Raw genomic sequence first — 27,603 nt, 5'->3', positions numbered from 1 at the left:
CCCTCCTCTGTCCCAAGAGGACATTAATTGTTATGGGCTGAATGTTTGTGTCTTCCCCAAATTCATATGTTGAAATCCTAACCCTCAATATGAGAGTATTTGGAGACAGAGTCTTTGGGAAGTAATCAGAGTTAGATGAGGTCATAAGGGTAGAGGAGGTGACATGGGATCTTTCTCTCTGCTCTCCTCCACAGGACACAAGGAGAAAGCAGCCATCTGCAGACTAGGAGGCAGACCCTGACCAGACACCAGATCTGCTGGCACCTTGTTCTTGAACTTCCCAGCCTCTAGAACTATAAGAAATTAATGTTTGTTGTCTAAATTACCCAATTCTGTATTTTTGTTATAGCAGCCTGAGCTCTGACGTTAATCTTGCACAAACTCTTCATTTTACAAATAAGTAGACTTAAATCCAGAGAGGGCAAGTAGCCTTTTCAAGCCACACAAGAACCAAGACTTTCTGCTGAATCATGATCGGCTCCTGTCCCACACCTGTTGTAAAGGCTCGGGAAATTCTCCACCCTTGTGCAGCTAGGCTAGAGCCACTCCACACATCTTCCAAGGCACTGGAATGCTCACAGTCAGGAGGATTTGAAAGATTTCCTGTTTTTAAAAAGCTGAAATCGAAAAGTGCTGTCATTTTCTTTAAATACATTCTTTTGAATAAAACATCTATTCTTGATGCCAGCAGCAAGCTTCGAAACATGTTCAAGATGACATGATTGATAACAAGAAGGCTTTTTCAAGATGTTTCTAATTTCATCTTCCTGGTTAAAGAATGCGAACTTTCTAACATGATGTATGGCCTAATAAGAGGTGTGCGTGAACCAAAGTTATTTATTTATGCTTCCATTTTTGACAGATGAATATTAACTACTGGGAAAATTGTAAAGCCAATTAGTAAAAGCCGAATAATGTCCAGATGAGAATGTATGACTAGAAACATACATTACTTCTCATCCAAACAACAGAGCTTCCTCTGGGAAGCTGTGGCCAGACCAGGCCATGGTGGCTTCTCTCCCTCGCAGGTGCCCCCAGGTTGGCCTTGGTGAAGTCTAATTCCAGAGCAGATTCTGGAATCCCCAAGGGAGAGTGGTTCTTGCCACTCCATATGTGGGACCTGCATAAAACGTGCATTTCTGCCAATCCTGTTGGCTTTCTCCAGCTACCCAGCTGGCAGACCTCCAGGACTGAGGGAAGCTAAGAAAGAAATGGGAGATGCAGAACTCTAAAGATGGCCTGCACTGGCTCCATTCTCTTCTGAGTCTTAGGGGAAGTCTGTTGTAGGGGAACCAGGGGTAACAAACCTCCCAATCCCTCACCCCCTCATCTCCTAGAGCTTGTCTTGCTCTTAATGCTGATATCGCTCCCAGGAGCTGGATAAAGCCATAAACAAAAGCCAACTTGGAAGCAAGTCACACATGCAAAAATATTTCTTGAACACCTACTGTGTGCCAGGCAACCAGAAATGCAAAACAGATACACTCCCTGCTCTCATGGGGCTTCCATGCCAGAGGCCAATGTAGCAGGGCCCCTGTGGGGACCCAGGAGAAGGCTGACACCCTGAGACAGTGCTGGATATCCCTGTACCCAGTTGGCCTCGTCACTGAAGCTGAGAAAGGGAAGTGAAGGGGCTGACAGCAGCTTCCAAAATTAACAAGAGGTTAATTTACCCAACACATGCTGCAAATGTTGTGTTATGCTTCTAGAAATGAAACAAACAACCTGAGATTTCACTTGGAGGCTGTGAATTATTCTTTCCCCCAGCACCCTGGGCACCAATCTGTCACCTTGCATTTTTTTAGCCCATTGCTAATTTTTAATAATTTCTTGACAACTGCTTGCTTCATATTACAACAATGCTACCACTGTGCAATTTAAGAAAGTCATAAATGCTCTTTAAAGTATACAAGGCACTCCTCCCAATACCCTACACCCACTCCCCACCCTGCATATTTAGCCAATGATCAGATCTGCCTAAAAACCAACCTGTAAGTTTTTCCCATTACAAATAATTTGCTTTTAAAAGAAAAGGTCCCTTTCCAACTGAAACTCCCAAGTACAATAAAAAACCTAGCAGAGCTCCCATTTTCTTCTGCCCCTTGACTCCCCTTGCCTCATCTGTAAGCCTCGCTAAAGTGTGTGATTGGATTTTTCATTAAAAGCCCCCCTCCCACTTTCTGAAGAATCCAAGAAGCAGCAGAAATCAGATCTAGGGTTGTAGAATCCTAGCATATCTGAGTTGGGAGGAACCTTGGGGATATGCTCTTTCTAACCCTCCGATTTCCCATTTTTCCAAAGGAGGAAATGCCTAATGCAGGCATTATGTCAGGGCCAGGACAGGAAGCTCATTCTCTTGGCTGCTAGGTCATTTCTACCTGACCAATGCCACTTCACATCTGCGTTTTCCCACCTCCTGGCCCCCGGTTATCATCCTGGGATTTCACCTCCTAAATAAACTGTGCAGAATCTCCAAGAGCTCTGTGGGAATCCAGATGCATGTGTGCAATGAATAACCTCATCAATTACAGAGGAGACGGTCATGTGTGTGATTGTGTATGGAATGCTCTTCCTACCTCTGGAATAAAATCTTTGATGTCATTGGTACTCTATTCTTCCAAAATAAAGTATAGAAAATTTCCATTTCTTCCAGTGGTTAAGTACAGAGTTCGAAAGGTCATAAACTGTTTTACATGACCAAATTGATTAGCTTCTCTATCCCTACCTAACAAAATGCAAGAGATCCAAGTGTTTCATTTCAGCCCAAGAAATCCATCATTAAGTTTAATGCAAACATTGTTCTTCATTACTCAGCTGGATCTTCTTTGAAAGGGAATTCATTGTAATACGATTTGGACAAACCTGCAGAATCATATTAAAACCATAAACTATGTAGAAGTACACATGCTGGCAGGCATGGGAGATAAGTTGGGCACTTGGAAAAGTTATTGTCATGCTCCAAATTTAGTGTTCCAATGTCTAACTGCAACTCATAATGTTAACTATCAGGCTGTTTAGGCATCTTCATTTCTTGTCAGGAAAATGAAATTGTCTCCTGTCATGTTGGACAGTCTGGGTATATAACTTATGTCACAGACAACAAAAATATGTAATTTTATATGTTCCGGTACCCAACATTTTAGTATAAAAGGACTTCAAACTCGAATTAATACACTTGTTCAGCATGCCATTTTTGAAAACCATAGCAGAGCAGCAAATGAAGAACATTACATGATACAAGCAACTTGTCTTGCTATTTTTTTTTCAGTTAAGATGTAAGGAGAGAAAAGGAGTAGATATTTATGACTGTAAGTCACTTCCTGAAGTCTGAAGAATTCTCTCTTTCATCATTGTAATTTGGTAATTAGATCCATAAACATGCAATTAGCTAGAAAGGGGACGTTTTTATTTGTCCCAGACTTTGCAAAGAAATTTGCCACCCCAACCCAAGTTCTTGGTACCATGTGGGTCTTCTGGGTCTGAGTTTTCACAATTCACCAGTGACCACAGAAATGGGGCCGTGATGGCAATGCCCCTCCTACAGTGTTTCTTCACTCCTTCATCTTGATGTCAACCATATGCCCCTAAAAATGTCTACCATCGACTGGTCCCAGCTTTCCCTTCTTCCCTGTCTTGACCATAAACCAGCCACTCCACGTATGTTTGCACCATACTTGCTCCCATCCCACCCCATGCTCCATAGACTTCTCCTCTGTCTTTGAGGCTTCATGGCTTCCTCTCCTTCCTCCTCCAAAACTCCCTCACCCCCAATTGTGCCTGCTCTGAAGTCCCCCATCTTAAACTGAGGACACTCTCTCTTGACCCCACGTTCGCCTCCTCTCCCTGCTCCTGTCTTCTCGTCACTGTGGAGTCATTCTCACTCCAGTTCTGATCCTTCTCTTTCCCATTCTAACAACCTGCTATGCAGCTGTTAATGTGCTTCTGCACCACTTGCACCACCAGCAAAACTGTCCCTTCTAATGTCACCCTGACACCTCCTTCTCTGCTCGGATTTAGATGTTAGCATGCCCATGTCCAAGGGTTCAGCCCTCAGACCTTCCAGCCATTGTCAGCACCACACCCATGCCCATATTCCCTCAGTCCTTACCACTCCTGAGCAGGCAGACCCTACAGCTTCCACTATAGCATGTGCAACTCTGCCTGAGGGCCTTTTCTGGTCACTGGACCATGCTCAGCTCACATGGGCAGACCAGAAGTGCCAGGGAGTCGGTACCTCCCGAAAGCAGCTCTCTACCAATAATAGACAAGATTTGGTGGATAAACACCCCAGTTCCCTCATCCCTTGTTGGGGATAACCTTGAAGCATGTTCTACAATGTCTACTAGAGTTCCCATGCTGGTTTGAACCCTGCCGTGGTTATTTAATGTTCTCATGGTCAGGGATTTTATGGTTGGAAGAAACAGACCAATTCTAGCTGGTTCAAGGGACAAGATCCAGGCTGGAGACATAAACTTGGGAGGCCTTGGCATACTGACACATGAGTGAAGCAGCAATATACAAGTAACACACTTCCTGTCTCACAAGGTGGCTGTGAGAGGTGAAATAGATACTTCACCCCACCCTGCTCAACACTGTGCTAGGCCACAAACTGAAAGCTTGGTAAACAGGAATGTTCTCACTTGCATAAGGTTATGCAAGAATGCATTTGTATAATCATAGAATTTTGGATAGATTGTCTAGCTCAAAAGCCTTAACTTGCAGGTGGAAAAACTAAGGCTAAGACAAAGGAATTGACTTGCCCGGCATTTTCCCCCCCATTAAAGATTGTTTCCTTAAGATTTACAGGCCCAGTAATAAAGGAGAAAGGTGAAGTTTAACTGCTCCTTGATATTCAGTTAGACTATTAGGAGTTACCAATAAACTTTCTAAAGGCCAAAGCCAATGAGCACGCTTTCGTTTTGATTTTGTAACTGCCTTCGGCATCTAGTGCTGCGGGCCACTCCCCTGATTTAAACTCTCCTGATTCAGCTGATTTTCTAGTGAGAAAGAAAAGGAGGAAGAAAAAGGAAAAAGGGCAGAAGGGAAAGTGACCTAGGGCGGATTCCCTGGAAGCAGAGCGCAGGGCAGGATTTGGATGCACTGAGGCAGTGAGGAAAGGCTCTTGGGAGGGAGCGGTGAGAGAATGACAGGGCAGGGAAGGGAAGGGACCCAGCAAGGGTGGGACCTCAAGCAGAGGCTAGCTGGACCCCACGGGAAGCTCCAGAGCAGGGGCAAGGGGACCCTCCACGTGTGCCCCCGTTGGTTAGTAGGTGGCCCAGGTAGCCAAGGCTGGGAGAAGCAAAGCCACCAGAGTTGGAATGAATTCTTATTTTATGTTGCTGTAGCATCATAAAGGCTTAACTTTCTCAGACCAGAGCAGGGTTCATTCACCCAGGACACAGTTTCCAGTTCTCTGCCTCCTCCCAGTTCCTCAGAGGGGTGGATCCAGATACCTGCCCTATACAACCACCTCTTGGTGACCACCCTCCCTATAAGATAGCTAAACACAACCTCCTTGCCTCGCCACACTGACCCCCACACCCTGCGTGAACTTTGCAGATGGCATGGCACAGTGATGACCCCACGGAAATCATGCTTGCTTGCCCTAAACCCACCAACTAGAACACCCCACGGGGTCCAGCATGGTGGCTCATGCCTGTAATCCCAATACTTTGGGAAGTCTAGGCAGGAGGATCGCTTGAGGCCAGGAGTTTGAGGCCAGCCTAGGCAACATAGCAAGATTCTATCAGTAAAAAATATTTAAAAATTATTTGGGTATGGTGGTGTAGTAACTGTAGTCCCAGTTACTCAGGAAGCTGGGGTAAGCAGGAGGATTGCTTGAGCCCAGGAGTTTGAGGTTTCAGTGAACTATGATCACTCCAGCTTGGGCAACAGAATGAGACCATGTCTCTAAAACATAACAATTTTAAAAAGTTTTTTAAAAAGCACACCCCACAAGAAACTTGCTTGGGTATCACCCTAGACATCAGTAAAAACTTTCTCCCACGGGCCCCTTTATCCTTCTCTTGCTCCCTCCTCTGTCCCAGACATACATGCTCTGCCAAGAGGAGAGAGGGAGCAGCTGGGATTCACCACCTTCCTTGCAGGGTTCCTGAGCATTACCACAGCACAACGCTCCCCTCAGCCAGAACCCAGGCAGAAGGACTGGAGTTCAGAAAACAATGGTCTGTTTGACTGGCTTTGAGTTTCTGGGTATTTGCAAGTCAGGCAGCCTGGGTGTTAATAAGTGATGGGGTTGTGGACCTACAGAAAGATGTGCAGGCCTGAGGGTGAGTGCAGTGGGAGGAACAATACCTGCACCCCCAGGGCCCTACATGGTGCCAGTGGAGGGGAGTGTCACCCACTCTGCTTCCCATTTGCCCTGTGACTTTAGACAAGCCCCACCCCCACCCCGGTCCCTGGGCCATCATCTCTCCATCTATGACAGGAGGGGTGTGAACTGGGTGATCCTTAAGGAGTCTCCCTTCTCTAACGTTGGGTGGCTCTAGATTCCCGATCAGGCCTGTGGCCAGCAAGGCTGATTCTGGGAGACATTCAGGGCTTAGACAACCAGAGTCAACAGCTCAGGGAGAGCAAATCCCAGGGCCCCCCAAACACGGGCAAGAGAGGCAAGACAGGAATGCACTATCCAAATATTTGAATTGTCTAAAAACAGACCAAAGCAGCCTTCAAAACACATATTTCGCATGCATACCAAACCCACAAAATGCATAGCTCAAAATCCTGAACCACCAAAAGTGCAGGCCTTAAATGAATACATTGACAGAAACAGGAGCAAGACTTTCGCAAGCATCCTGTTTTCATCAGAAAACACATAAACACGTTTGAGGGGAGTAAGAGGATTGAAAAGAGGTCGGGGCTCTGGAATCTTCTCAATGACAGCACCGCCCAAGAATCTCCCAAAACTCCCTCTCAACTGCCTGGGAAGAGAGAGACCCCTTAACCAGAGCAGAGTGATTTGTATGTGTTATTTGTGTTATCGGCTTTCACAGTAACCCCCTGTGGCAGGCTGAGGAGGCTGGACTCTAAGAAAGTCACTTGTTCAGTGCCAGGAAGCTACAAAATAGCTGAGATAGGATTCAAAATCAGGACTGTTGAACACCAAACCCCAAGCTCTTTGCCCCTAGGCAAACTGTGAAGATGAATTTGGATGATGTTGCCTATAGTAGCCCAACCTAGGTCATTGATAGAAAGTTCCAGAAGTTCTGTGCACATGCCTAACTATTACAATGGTCACTTTAAAAAGAAATTATAGTGCTGATCCAAAAAAACAAATGCTCGGAGTTCCATTAAGTCTAAAACAGGCATGGAAGGGCCAAGTATGGCATAGGTTTATCCTGCAGGCATCTCCAAGACCAAGGATAGGCGCTGGCCTGCTCACAGGAAGAACTTTGTGTTGGTCAGAGATGAAGGTAGAACGGGCTGTCCCACAGGTACTGAGCCTCCCCTCACAAGAGGTGTTCAAACAGTAGGTCTTTCCAAAATGCAGGTTTGACAGCATCAGCTTCCTCTTTGGTGTTTCAGGCCCTCCCAGTCTGGCCTCTACCCCTTCCCCAGCCTCACACACATTCCTTTACCACTGGCCTCTTCTGTACACACCAGAACTTCTCACCAAGTTCAGGCCTCTCTTTATCCACCCTGTCCCCTCTGCTGAAATGTCCATGTGCCCTTTCCACACCTACAGCCTCCAACCCGTTTTAAGGATCTGCTCCAATGCCTCTCCTCCAGCCACATACCAAGCAGGATTGGGGACATTTCTTTGGCGTTCTTATGTCATCAACCATGTATTTGCCTCTTTCCCCATCACTCTTTGGTCATCATCTACTAGCAATGACTTTGTTCCCCCCATTAACAAGCACCATGCTTGCTCTAGGTAGACCCTCATTAATACCTTTGCCTGAAAGTAACTGGCTCATGTGGTTTGCACTCTTTTTTTTTTTTTTTTTTTTCTTGAGACAGAGTCTTACTCTGTTGCCCAGGCTGGAGTGCAGTGGCACCATCTCAGCTCATTGCAACCTCCATCTCCTGGGTTCAAGCAATTCTCCTGCCTCAGCCTCCCAAGTAGCTGGGATTATAGGCTTGTGCCACCACACCCAGATAATTGTTTATTTTTAGTAGAGACAGAGTTTTACCATGTTGGCCAGACTGGTCTCGAACTCCTGACCTCAGGTAATCCACCCCCCTCAGCCTCCCAAAGTGCTGGGATTACAGCCGTGAGCCAGCATGCCTGGCAGGTTTGCACTCTTAAGCCAAACTTGAGGCCTTCCTATCTTCCCAGAGAGGAAAGTCACATACAGGTATGTGTGTATATATGCACATGGATGTATGGCACATAGAATGCCCTGCCCCAACCACCTTGAAAGCTTCAAGCTAAAAGGGGGAAAGCTCCCCACTCTGCCAGGAAGCTTGTGGTTGGCAGCTAATCAGGTCATCTTTGAAGTTAAGACCACAATGATTTAAAAAAAAAAAAAAAAACCCTCAAGGAAGAAATAATCAGGAAGCTCAACAGGGGCATCTGGGCTCAGAAATCGCAAAAGTCAGTGATAATTTTAAAATAAGAATACTTTCCAGGTTCTCAAGGGACGCACTGAGGTCCTCTGGTATCTAACCATTTGCACCGCCTCCCTCGTCGAGATTAAAATGCTTCCTCCCAGCCTCTGAATCTCTGCTGTTCACACACTGAAGATAATCCCCTGGCATGTGGCTGCGTGGGCCAGATGGTTAGCAATTCTTCAGGCAGGATACAGTTCCGCAGAATGGGAATGTAGAGGGCTGGCTCTAGGTGGAGAATCCATTGATGGACAATAGCAACAGGCCCCTCTCTTCCAAGAAATTGTGCTGGAGAGCTGTCCAGTCCCCCAAGACAAGCCAAGTTTGGTCAAACGTCTCCCATCAAGTCATCCTGTGGAAACCCCAGTGAGCTTTGACGGGGACAGGGGACATAATCAAAGATGACCTTCAGTGGACACCAATGGTTCAATCATAATTAAAGCTTTATTGTTTGCAGATGGTCTTCAAACACGCCCTTTCACCCCTTTTGGTTAGTCCTCCAGTATGCGATGAAGGAGATGATATTGGTTTCTCCCTACTACATATGGATCTGAATCTGAAGGAGGGGAAATGACCTTCCCAGACTGCATGCCCTGTGTTTTCTAACCCAGAGTTCTCCCTGCGGTCTCTAGAGAGTTCCACCAATGGCACCCTTTTCTTCCCTACCTACAATACCCAGTTCAGAGCCCTTGCATAGGAAAAACTCAGTAAATGTTTAACTGGGCTCTACTCGATTATATCCCCACAGGAAAATAAAGAAAACAACTCCCAGTATTGATGCTAATGAGTTTTAGGGGTCACAGGAGAAGGCATTTGGATGGGGGGAGACAGCCCCACTTCTGGTCCTGCACAGGTATTTGAATATCTCATGAACAGAGCCAACTGCACTCTCTTGGCCTCAGAACAATCCACCTTTTACCCTGAAGATCACACAGCTGCCAAATGGCAGCAGCAGGTTTTGAATCCAGGCAGTCTGACTTCAAAGCACCGACATCACCTCCCAAAGGAAGTTTGACTTAGTGCCCATCCCACCCCTCCCTACACCAATGTTCTTCTTCAGTGTCCCTTTTTACCCCTTTCAGTTCTCTCTCTCGGCTTTTAGGCATTTTCATCTTGCTGTTCATCTCCACTAAAGCAGTGGGTTTTTCAGTGCAGGGTTGAATAACTTTACATCTGTCACTTATACCTTAATATAAGTGAGTGTGAGTCAAAACATTAGCTCGTTCAAGGGTGCCTGGGTTTCCAGTCTTCTTTCTCTCTAGTAAAGGGATCCAGAGATTACTGAGGGGGTGGATATTCAGTGCACGGTCCCTTCTCTATGATTTCACCCAGGTGGCCCTGCACAGGGAGGCTGCTAGTGGATTTGGCTGAGAGCAAGCGGAGGGGAATTTTCACCAGGGCTGCCTCCAGGAAGGGCAGTTTTCAAATCCTCCTGGGCAGAGATCATTGGAAGTCGCTTGGAAGTTCACACAGCAAGAAGCACAGACAGCCTACTCTTTGCAGAGAAATAGATGGGGGAAGTTCAGGCATAGGACCAGCCAATTCCAAAGAGGAAATGCACAGCTGCAATCTGGTCTCCGATCTGTGCAACCACCCACCCACATCCCAACTCTTCCATTCTGGGGGAGGAGGGTGCCTGCAAGTTTCAATCACGCTATTCGACAAAAACTTCCTGGATGAAGAACTGTATAAGCTCCTCTGTTTCTGCTCTTCTCCCTCTTCACATTACAAACCAGATGGCCATTTATCACCCATTGTCTTGCCATGTCAGGGTCACCCACATGTATCCGTCAGGATAGGCCAAGTGGTGCTGCTGTAACAGCTGAACCCCTGCTCTCAGTGGCTCACCCCAACCAAAGGATTTATCTATCACTTGTGCAATGTGCTCAGGGCTGGAATTCTCCCATCACAGTCAGTGTGGCAGGAGAAAGGAAGGTAACAAATCACATGCTAGGCCCTAGAGTGTCTAGGCAGAGGGACACACATCCTCCTTATGTTTCATTGACCCCAAGCAAGTCAGAGGCCAAAACTAACTTCAACAGGGCAGAGAAGTGCAATCCTTCCATTTGCCCAGAAGCAAACAAGAAATAGTTGGTGAATAGCACAAATGACCACCACACCATAATAGTAAAAGCAGTCACAATGATCAAATATTAAAAGAAGCTAACATTTAATTGGCATTTATCATATACCAGGCATTGGGCTAAGTACCTTATGTCCATTATTTTGATTAACACTCATTACTAGATAGATGTTACTATTTGCCCAGTTTTACAGATGAGGAAAGACAGGCCCTGAATTCAAGGGACTTGCCCAAGGTCTTGTCAATGGTACACAATGGATCTGGGACTCATACTCGGGACTCTAAGGCTCCAAGGACCATGATTTTCGTCACTTATGACCTGCTTCTATATAGTCAAAAACATTGCTTTCTTGTCCTATCCCCAAGCCATAGAGCTCCATTGTATTCAGCAGGTGTCCTCCAGGTCAAACAGATTCAAATTTGTCTATCATCCTACCAGCCAGCCCATGGCACCCAGTAGTTTAACTGTTATCTTACCTAATTCTCAAAATGCACCTGACAGGTAGGTCTCACTCTCTCCATTTTACAGTTGAGTAACTTGAGACACACAACTAAATAGAGCAGCATTTTCCATCCAGATCTGGCTGACTCTGAGGATTTTAATGATCAAGGAAGACTTTTTCATGGGGAAGTCAGCCTCAGTGTGTGTACAACTGGAGAGGGATGGCCAGGGAGGGAGACTGTGATGGGTTCCTGAGCCCAGATAAATATGAACACACTTCTTGAGATTGGCCCCTTCCTTTCCTTTCCCAGAGTCAGACAGAGTGGATTCTAGACCTGGTGGCCTCTGACAGATTAAGAAAAGCTCCCACTAAAGACTCTTCCCCATGGGGAGACCTCTAGGAGTCCTCTTGGGGAGACAAAACGTTAATTCATTAAGTTACTGCCAAACAGGGCAATGCAATGAAAGCACATGGCTTTGGAGCTCGGTGCAGATATCATCATCTCAAGCACTTGGATGCTATGTGACTTCGAGTGAGTCACTTAACCCCTCTGAGCTCTGATTTCCACAAAATGACAGAGTTGGGCTGGATCTTCCTGAGGGTTTCATCCCTGGCCACGTTTCCGAAATGAATGATTTTCTGCCAAATTCAAGCAAAGGCCTTGGGGCAAACAAAAAAAAAAGGTGAGTGGAAGAGTTAGTAAATGAGACCCCACAGGAAGGTGGATGGCACTTAAAAGTGATGCATGATCTCTATGTGCTGGGAGCAGTGCTGATCGCTTGCTGCATACGATTCTCCCTACCATCCCCAGAGAAGAGCTCTTGTCACCACCGTTCATGAGGGAGGAAGTGATAGAGGCAGGACTGGTCTCCAGGCCTGCAAAAGCCCAAGTACGTGTGTTGGGACATCCACAGTGGATACCCCAGCGTGGATATAGAGGAACAACAGTGAAAGGATTTTTTTCCCACTTCTGTTTGATTTTTATTACAAATACAAAAATAGCACAAACTCATACCAAATTCAAACAATATAGAAATGAACAAAATATGAGTGAACTTCCCATCCCCTCCCTGCCAATTCTCCTCCAAACAGTAGTAAACTCTATTAATGTTTTCGTGGGCTTCTTCCAAATTTTTTCTGTTTGCACATGGAATTTTACAAAGTAGGATTCATTCACCAAACATTTATTTACTGCCAGGAGTGGTAGTTCATGCCTATAATCCCAGCACTTTGGAAGGCCAAGGTGGGAGGATCACTTGGATTCAGGAGTTCAACACCAGCCTGGGCAACACTGAGACCCTGTCTCTACAAAAAATAAAAACTTTAGTTGGGCATAGTGGCATGCACCTGTGGTTCCAGCTACTCAGGAGGCTAGGTTGGGAGGATTACTTGATCCTAGGAAGCAGAGGCTGCAATGAGTTGTGATCACACGATTGTACTCCAGCCTGGGCAACAGGTCTCTACAAAAAATAAAAACTTTAGCTTGGCATAGTGGCACGCACCTGTGGTTCCAGCTACTCAGGAGGCTGAATTAGGAGGATTACGTGATCCCAGGAAGTGGAGGCTGCAATGAGTTGTGATCACACTATTGCACTCCAGCCTGGGCAACAGGGGAAGATCCTATCTTTTATATATATATATATATACACACACACACACACACATATATACACACATATATATACACATATACATATGTATACACGTGTGTGTATATAGATACACACACATATTGGCTGGGCATGGTGGCTTACGCCTATAATCCCAGCACTTTGGAAGGCCAAGGCAGGTGGATACCTTGAGATCAGGAGTTCAAGATCAGCCTGGTCAACATGGTGAAACCCCATCTCTACTTAAAAAAAATTTAAAAATTAGCTGGGTGTGGTGGCGTGGGCCTGTAATCCCAGCTACTCAGGAGGCTGAGGCAGGAGAATTGCTTGAACCCAGGAGGCAGAGGTTGCAGTGAGCCAAGATCGCACCACTGCACTCCACCCTGGGTGACAGAGTGAAACTCCATCTCAAAAACAAAAACAAAAAACACCATTAATTTATGATTTGCTGACAATAGTAATAGGAGCCACAATTATAGAGCACCTCCTGGGGTCAGGCAGCTTCTGTACCAAGTGCAGAGAATATTGGTGTGGATGGGATACATGGACCCTGCTCCGGGGATATCAGGAAGGCAACTTACTTTATCCCCACACAGCAATACACCACACACCATCCTCCAAAACACCACCTACAGATGAATCATACTTTTTAAAATGAAACACTGCGTGGCATTTTTAAGTATATTGTTCTTGATTCAACCAATGTCCTACTGATGAATATTTAGATTATTTCCAATTTCTTGCTGGTACAAAAAAATCTATTCCTATCCATATCTTTAATGCACTCACACTAGCATTCAAATGAATTTTGCAGATTCCTCATATGTAAAAATTGTTTCTGGGCAATGCCAAAGTACTATCCAAAAAGAAGATAGGGCCAATTTATTCTCCCATTGATAGCATACAAAAATGCCATTTTTCAACACCCTTGACAGCACTGGGTATTATTGATCTTTTTGATTTTGCCAATCGGTTGGGAGAAATTCAGTTTTGTTTTAATGTTAAGAGTTCTTTAATACTAGGCTCAGTCTTCTCATGGTGAGAAGCAGGAGGAGGTGAAGTTTTAGAGTGGGGTTGACAGGTTTCAAGCAGGATCTGGGGGCACACCCTACCCCCTTGGGTACTAGGCAGGAAAACTGGCCGTAGGTTCTCCCTTTCCTTCTCTACAGAGCTGAACTCTCAATCGAAAGGGCACGTCCTGACCTTGAAAATTCCCCTTGAGTCATCCGTTTTGATTTCCCATTAATGGGCATATTATCTGCTAATCAGGATAAATGGCTCCACCCAGAGTGGTAGAGAGGACAGCTCGACTGGAAGGGGAAACAGGTCCAGACAGAGATGCTCATCGCGACCAAGGGCTGGCACTGCTGACTTGTGGCTTCCATCTCCTGATGCCCGTGAACCCCAAAACCAGCTCCCTGGTTCCCCAAAGGACCCACACACCAAGTGTGCAGCTGGCACTTCTCCTTCCCCAAAACACCAGCAGCTTTACCAACACTGCCTACATTGTTGGTGATCGATCAATAGTTACTAGAATGGCCTGATTACTGACAAGTGTTAATAACACCTGGAATTCACAAATGGTGGCTTGGCCTTTGAAAAGGACCATCCTCCCCAAGGCATAACCTGAGGTCCTGCTCAGAAGAGAAGACAAATCGGTGTTGACAGGAGTATTTCCAATAACTACAGCAATAGGGGTCACGGTGAGAAGGGAGTCTGGAGCAAGTGAGACTGTAAGTGGGACCAGGAAATGGGGAAGGTTTAGATAAAAGGAGCAGGCATGCTGGGCAGGGGAAGACCATGGGCAAAGATAAAATTCTTACAACAGTGCCAGGCCCTGGGCAGCGCAACATTGCAGGACGCTAGAGCCATCTCCCACCACTCAAGGAGAACTGTTTTTAAATATTCGAAAATGTTACCTGTAGGTAAGTGTGCATTCATTATAGGAAGCTACGAAAGGGTTTCAGCAGGAGGACGTGGTCAGATCTGCCCTTGCAAAGGGGTCTCTCCTGGGCCAGTGTGGTGGGGAATGGACAGTTTGGGACAGGACGGGACACAGGAACACAGCAAGGAGTCTCCTACTGTTGCCCGGGCAAGGGTTGATGGGGGCCAGGACTGAGGAGTGATGGGAAAAGGAGTGAAGGGAACAGATTCTACTGAAAATTCGAACTGAGGACCTGGTGGCTGCTGGGATGTGGGACATGGGGGATGGAGGCAGCTGAGGCCAGTTGAGCTGAAAATGAGGAAAAGCCTTTCTCAACCTGGGCCAATGTCCAGCCTTCTCCACCTGTGCCCCCACCTCTCCAAAGGAGAAAAGAGATTTGGAGTTGTTTCTAGAAGAATCCTAGGGGCTGGTCTGGTGCAGGCTGGCCAGAAAAGGGAGAGATCCTTACACCTAGCCTCAAGGGAAGCACTTTCTCCTGGTCACCCTCCTCTACCATCTAGTCTTCCTACTCCTCCTCCTTTCCTGCTTTCCTGCTTCTCACTCTGCTAACAAAACCCTTGTGAATTTGAGGCATAAATATTCACATGGCCCTAGCCAGGAGCTGATAGCTGCCTCTCACAGCTGGTCCAGCCCAGCCTCCGCATCTCTGCTTGGAACCCTGAGCCCCACCGACGCAAATGCTCGAGGTTTATGATCAGCACCTGCTTTTAAATCTTCGCCAGCTATATCCCTGAAATACTCCTCTCCCTGTGCTGTCTACCTTAGGGCATAAAATATGCGAAAGTTTAGAGAAAAGGAATGGGCTGGTTGTAGAGAAAGAGCACTGGACTCCAGCCAGACTGACCTGGAGGCAAAGCTTGGCTCTGTCCCTGCAGCCCCTCAGAGCTTCAGTGTCCTTATCTGGAAGGCAGAGCTGCATGCCCCAGCTCAGAGGGTCCTTGTGGGAATGGAATGAGGAGTGGAGGGATGAGCCTGCACTCAGACTCCCTGGCAACAGTGGGCTCTCTGTGTAGTTGGTAAGGGGAAAAGAAGGTGGATTCTGGAGATACACGGGCCTGGGTTCTGGTGAGCTCTTTCCTGCTGGCTCTGTGCTGCCATAATCATGCCAGACCAATCCACCTCAACTTTTATGTAACAAAGTTGTGAGTTGTTTTTCACTTGCCATGGACCCCTCGAGTTGAAGTTCACGTAACCTTCAACTTCTGAGCATGCCCAGAAGAACCAAGTGTGCAACCACAGGTGGAACCTAAGTGCTCAGACCAAGGAGCGGGGACTAAATTAAGAAGCGAACATCACATGGCAGGATCTTGGATCCAATCAGATTGAGCCCTGGTGCCACCCCACGGTGGGATCCAGTCAGACTATGCCTGCTGGCATCACCTCATTGCAAGATCCAATCAGATTACACCTCATTGCCCTATGCCTGTAAAACCTGCCACAGCCTCCAGCTTGAGGAGACAAATTTGAGCTTTTCCTCCTGTCTCCCTGCCAGTCAACTTACAATAAAGCTTTTGTTTTCTCAAAAGCTGGTACCTCAGTATTGGCTCCTTTGCACATTGAGCATAAATTACTAGGTAACACTGTGTGCCTCTGGGCCATTTACCTAACCTCTCTGGACTTCAATCTCCACCTTTGGGTTATTATCTTAGACTGGCCACCTAGCCTCTATGCCTCAGTGGCCTTATCTGTAAAATGGGACAATGCTGTCTGCTCACTGCAGAGTTTAGGTGAGACCCAGCCTCACATAAAAGTGCTTTGAGAAGACCTCACACTGCACAAATGCAAGGTATGAAAAAAAATCTTTTAAATATTTTGGCTGAAGGAGGAAGCTTCCGTGAAACATAGAAAATGTTATTTGCTACTGTTTCCAACCCCAGAGAGCTAACACTTGCAAGCCTCATCATGTCGGATCCTGAACACGTATCTATTGAATCACTACTGTGCACCAGGCATTTTGCCAGCCAAGAGCTATATAAGACATGAATGCAAGGTCCCTGGGGTGAAGAGGACAGCACACCCTCATGGGCCACACAGACAAGTCGACAGGTTATGCCAACAAGCAAGTTGGCCAGAAGACAGAGACGGCTGCCTTAGGAGCACAGAGAAGGGCAACTACCCAGGAATGACTGAGCTAGTAACTTGCACACTGGGAGAAGCTGGCATTCCAGGCAGAAGGAACAGCATATGTGCCCTGGTTTGGGACTCTGAGATAGGAAGTTGGGTGTGAGTGAATATTTGGGAAGCGATTCCAGGAAGCTGACAAGGGACTGGGGAAACAAGACGAGGAAGAGAAGAAAGGAATGAACGCATGAATGAGTGGGTCACTACAAGGGGTCCTGGATTGTGTCCTGGACACAATCCCCACTGGGGCTCTCTGAAAAACTGTATAGAATATACATCAGAATTCTCCTGTTGAGGCTCTCAGAAGCCAGATATTTATTCTCCAATTTCTCTTCCTCATTGGTTAAGGGTGGCTCCCGAGGCATCTCCCACCTCCACCTGGGCACAGCATCCTCCTGAGACCAGAGAAAGTCCTCAGGCAGAGAGCTGCTGGTTCTTTGAGGCCTGAAACCATTTGAGATACAGGAATTGTCTATCAAAGATATAGGTGCCTGGGATAAACCATGAGAATCAGGTGGGGTATCGACAGTGGCTATGACAATAGGCAGATACGCGGAGCAGTGAGTGATCCCTTCGGGGAACTCCAAGCTAGACCCGAGGATGGAAGAGGTGAGAGAAGAGAAAGCACATTAGAGATTCCAGAAGGCTTTGCTCAATGCATTAAAGAGTCTGGACTCTCTCCTAGAAGTATTTGGGAGCCATGGGAGGAATTGGAGGGAGAGAGAGTGGCAGGGTCAGATCGGTGATTTACACAGACCACTCTGCTGCCTTCTGGGAAACAGATTGCAGCCAGAAAGACTGTAGCCACAGGCCCAGTGTGGGAGGGAAAAGGAGAATGTTTGAAGAATTAAATCCAGGGAGGACGAAACGCTTCCCCCATCATCCACTCCCTGTACCTGAATGAAGACCTTTCTAGCCCCTCCCTCCTGGTTCCCATACCCCCAACTTGGCCCCACCCTTTTGTAGTCAGAGCCCACCTCAGCAGCCCTAAGCTGACTCTGGGTCCACCAAGCAGCAGCCTTCCCTGCGCCAGCCCATTGTGATGCCATTTTTACACCTGGGGCCCTGCCTCAGTTACCCTGACCAGACTCCAGCTAAGTCGTACAAGAGCCCATCACTGACCCCTATCTCCAAGCCTGGTCCTAATGGCTGGTCAAGCTCTTACCACACTTGCTGTCCAAGGAGCTGGATCCTTCCAGAAATAGGAATCAGGTCCTTCCCCATTTGCATCCATACCCCTGGGTTTGCTGTGTCCCTCGCCTTCAGCTGAGGGGGCATTTTGATGTCTGCATTTCAGGCTAAGGTCTAGGCCCTTGGCTTGTGTTATCTCCCCTCACAGCTCTTCAAATGGGGCAGGGGGAAGGAGGGCATTACCCAAATGAGGACTCAAGGTGCCAAGAGGAGAGGTGAGCTGGTCACAAGTGTAGGTGAGGTTCCAACTCAGTCGTAGGTACTTCTACTGCCCCAAATCAGGAGTGTACTAAGCTCCCACTCCTGAGAATGCCTCTAGGCAAGGAACTCCACTGCAAAGAGCATGGACTCTTTCTTGGGGTCACCAGCATTAATGATCTGAGCCCCTCCCGACTGCCAGATGCTGTGACACCTTAGAAAGCTGAGGCTCCCACTTTTGTCCCTTTTCACACGCAGTCACAAAGCGCCATGTGCTTTGTGCTTTGTGTGTGGCCAGCGAGAGTTGTAACAGGGAGAACTGGCCTGGCAAAGGCAGATTTAGGGGGCTGACCTGACCAATGATGCCACACTAGCTGGGAGCCCCCCTCCTGCCTCGATCCAACCCCAGCCTTGACAGTCTGATCAGGTTCCCCACACCTGCCCAGGGCCCCACCACCCTCCTCCCCTCCCTGACGGCTCTTGCAGACAGACATGATCCCAGCGCCTCCCTGTGTGTCCCAAGAACCCCTCTCTCGGCTGGGAAGAGCAGCCTTGTCAGGCTTTTTCTTTCTTACCATAAAAGTCCTGCCTTTATTTTTATTCTTTAATAAGGTTACAGCAGGACTGGGGGAGGCAGATTTTGGCCTCAGGCTACATCTGCCCTTCATTTAAAACACCCCAACTCCCACAAGGCTGGAAAACAAGTCTCTGAGCTTCTCTTTTATAGTCTTCGTTAGATCCAAATCCAGAGTTATTTTTGCCAACAGATTGTATCAGCCTGGAGCCCAATCGCCTCCAGAAACAGATCCTCTTGCTTAAAAAGCAACACTTGCCCGCTGCACCCAAAGCACCCCACCTCCTGCCCATCCCAGGCCGCCCGGGAGCAGCCCCAACTTGCACACACCGCTTGAGAAACATTTTCTCTCATTCTGGGAGTTTCGGGATTCCTGCACTGCTCCAAAACCCTGCATTGTCCACATTTTCTTAATTCTCACAAAGGCATGCAGTTTCAGATTAGAAAAGTTTGTATTTTCTACTACAACTACATGGAAAGGGAGTTTACCAGTTTTGATTACACTGGGTCATTTGACAAAGAGTATTCGGAAAAAGGCAATGCATGTTTCTGGGGAAAACCCTGTCATTTATAGCAGAATGAGAGAGAATGTAAGATAGGACCTCGACTCAACCATGCAGAGGGAGCACGTCCTCCCCTCTCCCCACGCCACTGTGCCTTGATGATCTTCTGCTGGATTAGTTTTACTGGGCTGGGCCCAGACTCCAGGGCCAGATTTGCCTGCCTGAGAGGCAAAGCTAAAAACAGCTCCAGCCTCCAAGAGGGGCCAGCTGATGTCTAATTGCTCAGCTCTCTCCTGTCCTCCCCACAAGGAAATCAAAGGCTCACTTTGTTTTGGAGAGGAGGAAAAAAGGCTGTTTGCAGGTGTTGAGACAAAGTCGTCCAGGCAACGGCGAGGAATATGCCTCTCCACACATCACTAACACAGGTGCACCTCCCTTTTCCATGGGGCACACACAGCCAGCAGAGAAGGAGTTTGTGGGCACAGTGAGGAGTGTCGCTTGTTTCTGGAGCCCGGAAGCAGACTGGGGTGTTATTAATCCATCCGCATGCCCAGGTCACATAGGAGCCCTGGTCATGGCTGTGAGATTTCTTGTTATGAAAGAAAGTTAGGTTGACTAATGGAGTTCCTTAAACCCTTTGTATATTTTATTTGGGCCAGGATGGGAGGAGTAAGCATTAATCATGCACATTCATTCATTTCTGCATTCCCTCAGCCTACATTTATTATTAATAATAATAGCTACCATTTAGTGGGCTTCCATTGCATACCAGGTGCTGTGCTAAGCACTTTACAGTATCTGATTCAAGCCTCACAGCTTCCCAGTAAAACAGATATTATTATCCCCATTTTGCTGATAATGAAACAGGCTCAGGAAGGTACAGTGACCTGCCCCAAAGCCCATGGCCTTTAAGAGCAAGGATTCAAAGCCAGACCTGTCTTGACTCCAAAGTCTAAGGTGTTAACCTCGAGGGTCTCCTGCCTCCCTGTGTGGGTCTCTATGCCTGCCCTTGGGCTGGGTGCTAGCATTAATGTTTAATGAATGAAGTGTTTCTGGAATTACACATTACAGGTCCTACTAGGTCTCTGGATGTAATAAGGTTCATCCCAAAACATGCACAGTAAGAACAGGCTACAGCCTGGCCTGCAGCCCAGCCGGTCATTCTCTGCCCAGCCACTCACTGGGTCATCATGTCTGCACAGGCTGGATGAGGGGACGTTAGTGCTGCCTTCCTGGATCCCAAGGTCCAGCAGTTGAACAGATAAGAACCCTTTGTGATTGTGAAATGGGAGAGTTCCCTGGCTCCCCCCCTCGCAGGATGTGCAACAAGGGTGTGGCTCTCTGTTCAGCCACTGCGAGCTCAAACCCCTTACAGGATGGGGAGCATCCAGACCAGCAGGTGCGGGAGCTGGGATGAGCGCTTTGGGCTCCGGCCCCATAGTAGTGTCTAGGGGTGGGTGTCTGTGACTCCCGAAGCCCAAGTGGGCATATCACAGTGTGCTCTTTTAGCTTTGTTGTCCACAAATGGCTTAAGTGTTAACCCACTCAGTGCCCTCTTGGTCCCTGGGTCCTTGTCCAGCATCCAGGAAGAATCAGGTCACACATGGACTTGAAGGATGAATGCCAGGGTTTTACTGAGTGGCGGAGGTAGCTCTCAGTGGATGAATGGGGAACTGGAAGGGGGATGGAGTGGGAAGATGATCTTCCCCTGGAGTTTGGCCATCCGGTGGCCAATCTCCTCTCTGATCATCCCCAGCCAAACTCCTCCCAGTGTTCAGACTCTCATTTTCTTCTCTCCTTCTCTGCCAAGCCATTCTGCCATTTGTTTGCTCATCTCCTTCTGGAGTCTGGGGTTTGGGGTTTATATGGTACAGGATAGGGGGTGTGGCTGGCCAAAAGACTTTTTGAGCACAATAACAGGAATGCCTGTTTTCATTTAGGGCCATAGATTTCCAGGCTTGAGGGTGGGGTCTTTGCCTGGGAACCACCCTTTTCTTCTTAGTATTTTCCTGTCTCCTGTCTCTATCAAAAGGGTTGATGAAGGGGAGCCAAGGAGAGGGGAAAGGTTTCTCATGGAAACAACATCCGAGCCGGAGCATGTGGGTCCCTGAAATCACATAGCAGACCACAAGAGGGAAGGGCACCCTTAGTAGAAGGAGGAGCTTGTACACAGGATGGCACAGGGCACCCCGGAAGGGCATGTTACTACAGCAGAGGGTGTGAGAGCTCATGGGGTGGAAGCAGGAGGCGACAATGGGAAGGAAGTTTGGTGCAAGCATCAGCCTAGACAGGGCGTCCTATCATATGGGCAGTCAGAGGGATAGTAGCCAGGCCCCAGGCCCTGTTCAGCCCCACCCCTGCCAGGGCTCCACATCCAGGGAAGATTCGGATTCAGAAAAGGGCAATTGCACTAAGTGGCGTGGCCCACACCTTGGGAGTCAGGTCCTGATTCAAACCTCACCCCAGGAAAGACATTTTCACAAACATTAGGAGCACCAACATTACAACTTCCCCAGTCCCTTCCCACAAAGTCTATCTGCCTCCCAACCCAACCCTGTGACTGCCCTCTTCTGGAGAGAAGGCTGAGAGGAGGGGAGGGAAATTGTCAGAAATCTTCTCAAGGGAGACAACCTTGCCCTTGATTCTGCCAGTTCTTATCACATCCTCTGACGTTCCAAGCAGGCCACAGCCAGACTCTTTGGTGCCTGCAACAAACCTCAAGAATCCTAAATTCTAGATGCAACTCACATGTAAAGTCCAACAGGCCTGCCTTGCCTGTTAGCCTCAGCCTTAACCTTAACCTCATCTAAATCTCAGCTCCTGGGCTCACGACTCCAAGGCCTGAGACCAGCTGTCTTAGGGAGCCTCTAAGCCTATAATCTCAGCATTTTGGGAGGCCAAGGCAGGCGGATTGCTTGACGTCAGGAGTTTGAGACCAGCCTGGCCAACATGGTGAAACCTCATCTCTACTGAAAATACAAAAATTACCCACGCGTGGTGGCACACACCCGTAATCCCAGCTACTCAGGAAGCTGAGACAGGAGAATCGCTTGAACCTGGGAGGCAGAGGTTGCAGTGAGCCAAGATCGTGCCACTGCTCTCCAGCCTGGGTGGCAGAGTGAGTCTCAAAAAATAATAATTAAAAAAAATTAAAAAGATTAGCCGGGAAGGAAGATCCCACCCACCCTAAGATGATATCAGCTCCTGCAGAGGTAAAATAAGTTAGAGAAAAATCTGGAAGTTTTCTGCCTCCTCCAAGTTCTTTTTAACATTCTACCTGCTTGGGAATGCTGTATTCCAGCCACGGGATCTTTGTTTGAGAAAGTTTACCTCACTGGCATCATGCCCTTACAAGCTCCAGGACCCACTTTCACTCTAGACCCTGAAGACAAGCCCTATACATGAGATGAGGGAGACGGACAATTCATCAGGCCTGAAAGGCAAGGGACCCACTGCAGAGGGCAGGTTACAGCGGCCCCATTACAGGGAAATCCTCAGAGGAGGAAAAGGAGGCTGGCAGGGAGGCTCCAAGTCTGTCATCACAGTCAGTCCTGGTGACTACAGCAGAAAAGCAGTCAGGACTCATCCAGTCTGTCCTCTGTGCACATGCTAAGCCCTCTGCCAGGCACCCTCTCCCCTACCCCACATCTCTACTTGGAAATCTCTTCCTTCAAGGTGCAGCTCCAGGGTCAGCTCCTCCCAGAGGCCCTCCTAACTCCCCCAGGGCCAGTTATCTGTCCCTTCCTCTCCACTCACATGCCACATGCGACATGTGAATTCCTCTGCAGAATTCAAAGTGGGTTATCATCATGCGATCAGAGTCCTCCAGTCTAGACTGTAGACTCCTTCCAAACAGAGTCCAAAACTTACTCATCACTGCATCCTGGGGACTTGAGATAAAGTCTCACCCTTAGTAGGTCCTCAACAAATATGTTTTGGAGGGGAAAGAGAAGTAGGAAGGAAGGGAGGGAAAGAGAGAGGTGGGGAAAGAGGGAAGAAAAAGAGAGAAAGAGAGAAAGAGAGAGAGAGAAAGAAAGAAAGAAAGAAAGAAAGAAAGAAAGAAGGAAGGAAGGAAGGAAGGAAGGAAGGAAGGAAGGAAGGAAGGAAGGAAGGAAGGAAGGGAGAGGAGGGGAAGGAGAAGGAGAAGAAGGAGAAGAAGAAGAAGAAGAAAGAAGAAGAAAGAAGAAGAAGAAGAAGAAGAAGAAGAAGAAGAAGAAGAAGAAGAAGAAGAAGAAGAAGAAGAAGAAGAAGAAGAAGAAGAGAAGAAGAAGAAGAAGAAGAAGAAGAAGAAGAAGAAGAAGAAGGAGGAGGAGGAGGAGGAGGAGGAGGAGTGGGAGGGAGGGAGAGAAGGAAGGAAGGGAGGGAGGGAGAGAGGGAGAAGGAGAGAGGAGGAAGGAAAATGTATAGATACATTCAAATAATGAATGCCTATAATTTAAAAGAGCATATGAGCTTGTGGATAAGAAGGGAGATGACTCCTGCATCTTTCACCTCCTGATCAGTATTCCAGTGGGAATGAGTATCCTCATCACTGCTGACGTGACTCTTCAGCATCTAGGAGATGTCCAAGGCTCCCCCAGTGCCTGCCTCCCAAGAGGAGGGGCACCGGTAAAGGCAGAGGTCTACATGGTATGGGTAAAGGCCTGAAGCCTGGCTCTAAGGAGGAAATTGGAACAAGGGTTGCATGATGTCAAAAGTCTCTGTCTCTACTGTAACTTTCACCCAGGCTAGTTCCCCTCCCATCACCATAGCAACCCACATCCTCAACAAGGTTCAGGGTTCAGCAAGAGCCATGGGAGGAGGGAGTGCGTCCTTGTGGCCTTCACACCATGCTGGTGTTCCCAGCTGGTGGCCTGGTTTTCTTCTATTGGTTCTTGGCACCTTGGGTCACATAGTGCCCACTCATAAACTAAAAGTCCCCACTGCTTGATATCCCCAGAAATCTGTGAAGGTTGCCTTTTACTGGGCCAAGGTAAGCTGCTCAGAGCTCTCTGAATGAATAACTACTAGGAATCTGGAGTAAAGTTGTTCTAATGAACTCTTCTCCATCCTCCCTCTCCCAAAAGGAAAGGCCTCACCTCTCTGTCAAAATGCACTTCCTGGTGTATTAAGAAGCAAGGCCTGACCAGCACTCCTATGCTCTGTTAGTTGACATGTTCCCTAAATTGGCGTGTAGGGTCTACATAATTTGAGTATATTTCTGGTTTGTTGAATCTGGATATGGAGAAATTCCATCCCCCACAAAAAAAAACAAAAACAAAAACAAAAAAAAAACTTCCCTAAGATTTTGGGTAAAGCCTAGATGCTTTCAAAGGGTCCCTGAAATGTCAACTTTCTACCATAAGGAAATAGGAGGAGGCCTGGATCAGAAAACTATGGGTCTGTCATGGTGACAGTTTCCATCCTGCAAACACCCTGGATTGCCCTGGTGATGGGCAGGGCCAAAACAGGGCCAGGACTACGAAATATTGCAATGAGTGGAGGGTTTCCTTGGATAAACTTTATCGAGACATCCACAATAGATCTCTCACACTGATGCAAACATCCTGAGGCCAACCTTTCTCCTAACATTATGCCCCACCACAAACCTCTTTCTTCTGTGTCTAATTCAAGGGCTCCAGAAGGACACTGTCTACCTATAAAAGGCTCAGGCACAAGTGGAAGATACACAATGGTTCTATTTGATCAGCATCAGAAAATAAGACAAATACCAAAATTCCAGAAGTCCTCATAAATCTGGCTGCAAAGTTTCTAAGACAATTTGGGATTCAGGCAATGACTACAGGAGATGATGGCTTCTCCATATCAAGGAAGCAGGTCAGTGCCTGCCCTGGGAACAAAGGGAGGGGAGGTAGGGCACTGGGTCCTGAAATGGCTCTGGTGTCAGAACCTCACCCTTCAGCAGAGGCTGGGCGGGGCTCTCCGTGTTTCTGTCTGGGTGAGCATCAGCAGGCCAGTGCTCCCTCAGCATCTGAGGTCCACTCAGGGATTTGGGTCCAGGTCTCCTCTTTCATCAGAAACAGAGTTAAATGTCACTTCTTCATCAGCTTCTGTGATACTGAAGTCACATGGCTCAGGATTCAAGACCTTGGGGTGGACCCCTAGGGAAAGTGGGCTGGCTTCATTCTCTTAGGTCAATGGTTTTACAACTGTGCTCCAGAGATTCCCTAAAGTACCCCCCAACCCTGCCAGACAAGCTGAAGGAAGGCAGAGCTGACAACCCTCATCTCAGCCTTGGACCCATTCCCTTCACTTTTCTGCATTTTACACATTGATCGTGTCTGCAGGAGATTTTGTTTCAAAACTGGTTTCCATTACCTTAAAAATAGTTGGAAATCATTTCAGATTTTCAAAGTAAAACAAAGCCATTCTGGCTCTTCTGACTCTTGGGCATTAGGGCTTTAAAAGTGAATTTCCACTTTTACTTTTTTTTTTTTTTTTAAGTGTTGAAGGCTGGGCCATCAGGCCATCTCTGCAGACTGTTGCAAACCCAGTACTGGGCTCTGCAGGCTGTCTTATGGTCATGTGGTTATTTGTGTGCCAAACACCAGGGCTTGGCAATAATGGCTTGGCTCTCTTGAGGTGCAGATGACTTGCAAACTGGGAGACATTTCTAATACTGTGTGTGTGTGTATGTGTGTGTAGGTATGCAAACATATACAGTGGTGTCTGTATAAAGTCAGTACTTTAATACTTTTTTTGAATTCCCCCCACCGCTGCATGTTTTTAGGCTGTTCCCTGAGTTCCGGCCCTGTACATTCCAGGAACTTGCTTTCACAATTCACGGAGCCAATTCTGGTTTGGGAAAAAAATGTGAAGGGTCCCTGATCCATTGTCCTTGAAGGCCCTCAAGGCAGAACCAGGGCCACCTAGAAAGTTAAGGAGAGATCAAACACGTCTCAGTGGAAGACCCTCATGGCAATAAGAGCTGTTAGGGAAACAAGGGCACGCACAGTTCATTTGCAGAGATAAGATTTGACTATTCCTGGCTCCTGATCCAGTGCCCCATTCCATCTTCTATGCCTGATCAAAAGCGGCGACAGGCCTCAGGCCATGCTGCTACCAGAGTTTGGTGAAGGGAAGCAACAATGGGTTTAAGGAGCCCCAAGTCTTTGAGGCGAGGTCTGCCTCTCTAGCTCAGGCACCTATGAACAAGACTCCCCCAGGAGACAGAGGAACTAAAGAAGGAAGTCTACCAGCAATGAGATGCCAGAGCAAGATGGGTCCCCGTATTTCACTGTCTTGATACCTAATGTTGAAGAAACATATGAGCAAAGAGCACCATGCCCTGGCTCCTCACTCAGCCTTCAGCCCAATCCAGAGGCAGCCGCTGGCTCTCCAAGAGCACCAGCCTTCAAAGGAAAATCCTATGAGGGAGAGGAGGTGTGAATTTTGGCGGCACTACTGTTGCATGTGTATGTGTCTGTGTTTTCCAAAACACATGAGGTAAACAAGCCAGTGTAAAAATAGACGGCAGCAAAGGAACCGGAGTGGAGCTGCCTCACTGCAGGTGTGAGTGACTGTGCTGCTGATTAATTCTTGGAAAGCAGTCTCCAGGAGGGACTGATCAGACAGAGGAGTAGGGCCAAGGTGGATGCAAAACGTAACTGGCTGCGCCCTTGGCCACCAAATAAACCTGTCTGTCCCCCAACCTGGGGCTTAACATCAGACAGCACAGCTTGGATTTCATAATTCCCCAGTGCAGACCGTAGTCTCCTTTTCCTCATGTGCTGGGAGGGGTGGGCTCCACAGGCCTTTTTGATTTCTGGTCTAGAGGCCCTTTGTTAAATCAGATACTACAGAACGAGCAGTGGAATGCGACATCTTTCCCAAACAGAGGTCCTGAGGGGTTACTACCTGGATCAGGGTCAGTGTCACCTCAATCCTGGGAGAAACCATTAGGCAAAATGGACTCCAAGCAAGTATGCTCTCCTTCATTAACCAAGCCAGCAAACCCTCGTAGAAAGGAAGTAACTGGAGCCATCCATCCATCCATTAAATGTTTGCCAAGGGTCTGCCATGCTATGAATCTGTGCTAGGCCTGGGAGATATAGTGGGACCAAGACACCCAGCCCTTGCCCTTGTGGAGGAGACGGAGGATAGATCACTGTGTGTTGGCTCTATTATCTAGATTGACGCTCTAAAGAAGAAACACCCAGGCCGGGCACAGTGGCTAACACCTGTAATCCCAGCACGCTGGAAGGCTGAGGTGGGTGGATCACAAGGTCAAGAGATCGAGACCATCCTGGCCAACATAGTGAAACCCCGTCTCTACTAAAAGTACAAAAATTAGCTGGTCGTGGTGGCATGCTCCTGTAGTCCCAGCTACTCAGGAGGCTGAGGCTAGAGAATTGCTTGAACCCA

This window comes from Nomascus leucogenys, chromosome 2 (assembly GCF_006542625.1).
Source record: "Nomascus leucogenys isolate Asia chromosome 2, Asia_NLE_v1, whole genome shotgun sequence".
NCBI lineage: Eukaryota > Metazoa > Chordata > Mammalia > Primates > Hylobatidae > Nomascus > Nomascus leucogenys.
The sequence above is the reverse complement of the archived record's forward strand: the minus strand, read 5'-3'. Positions refer to the sequence as shown.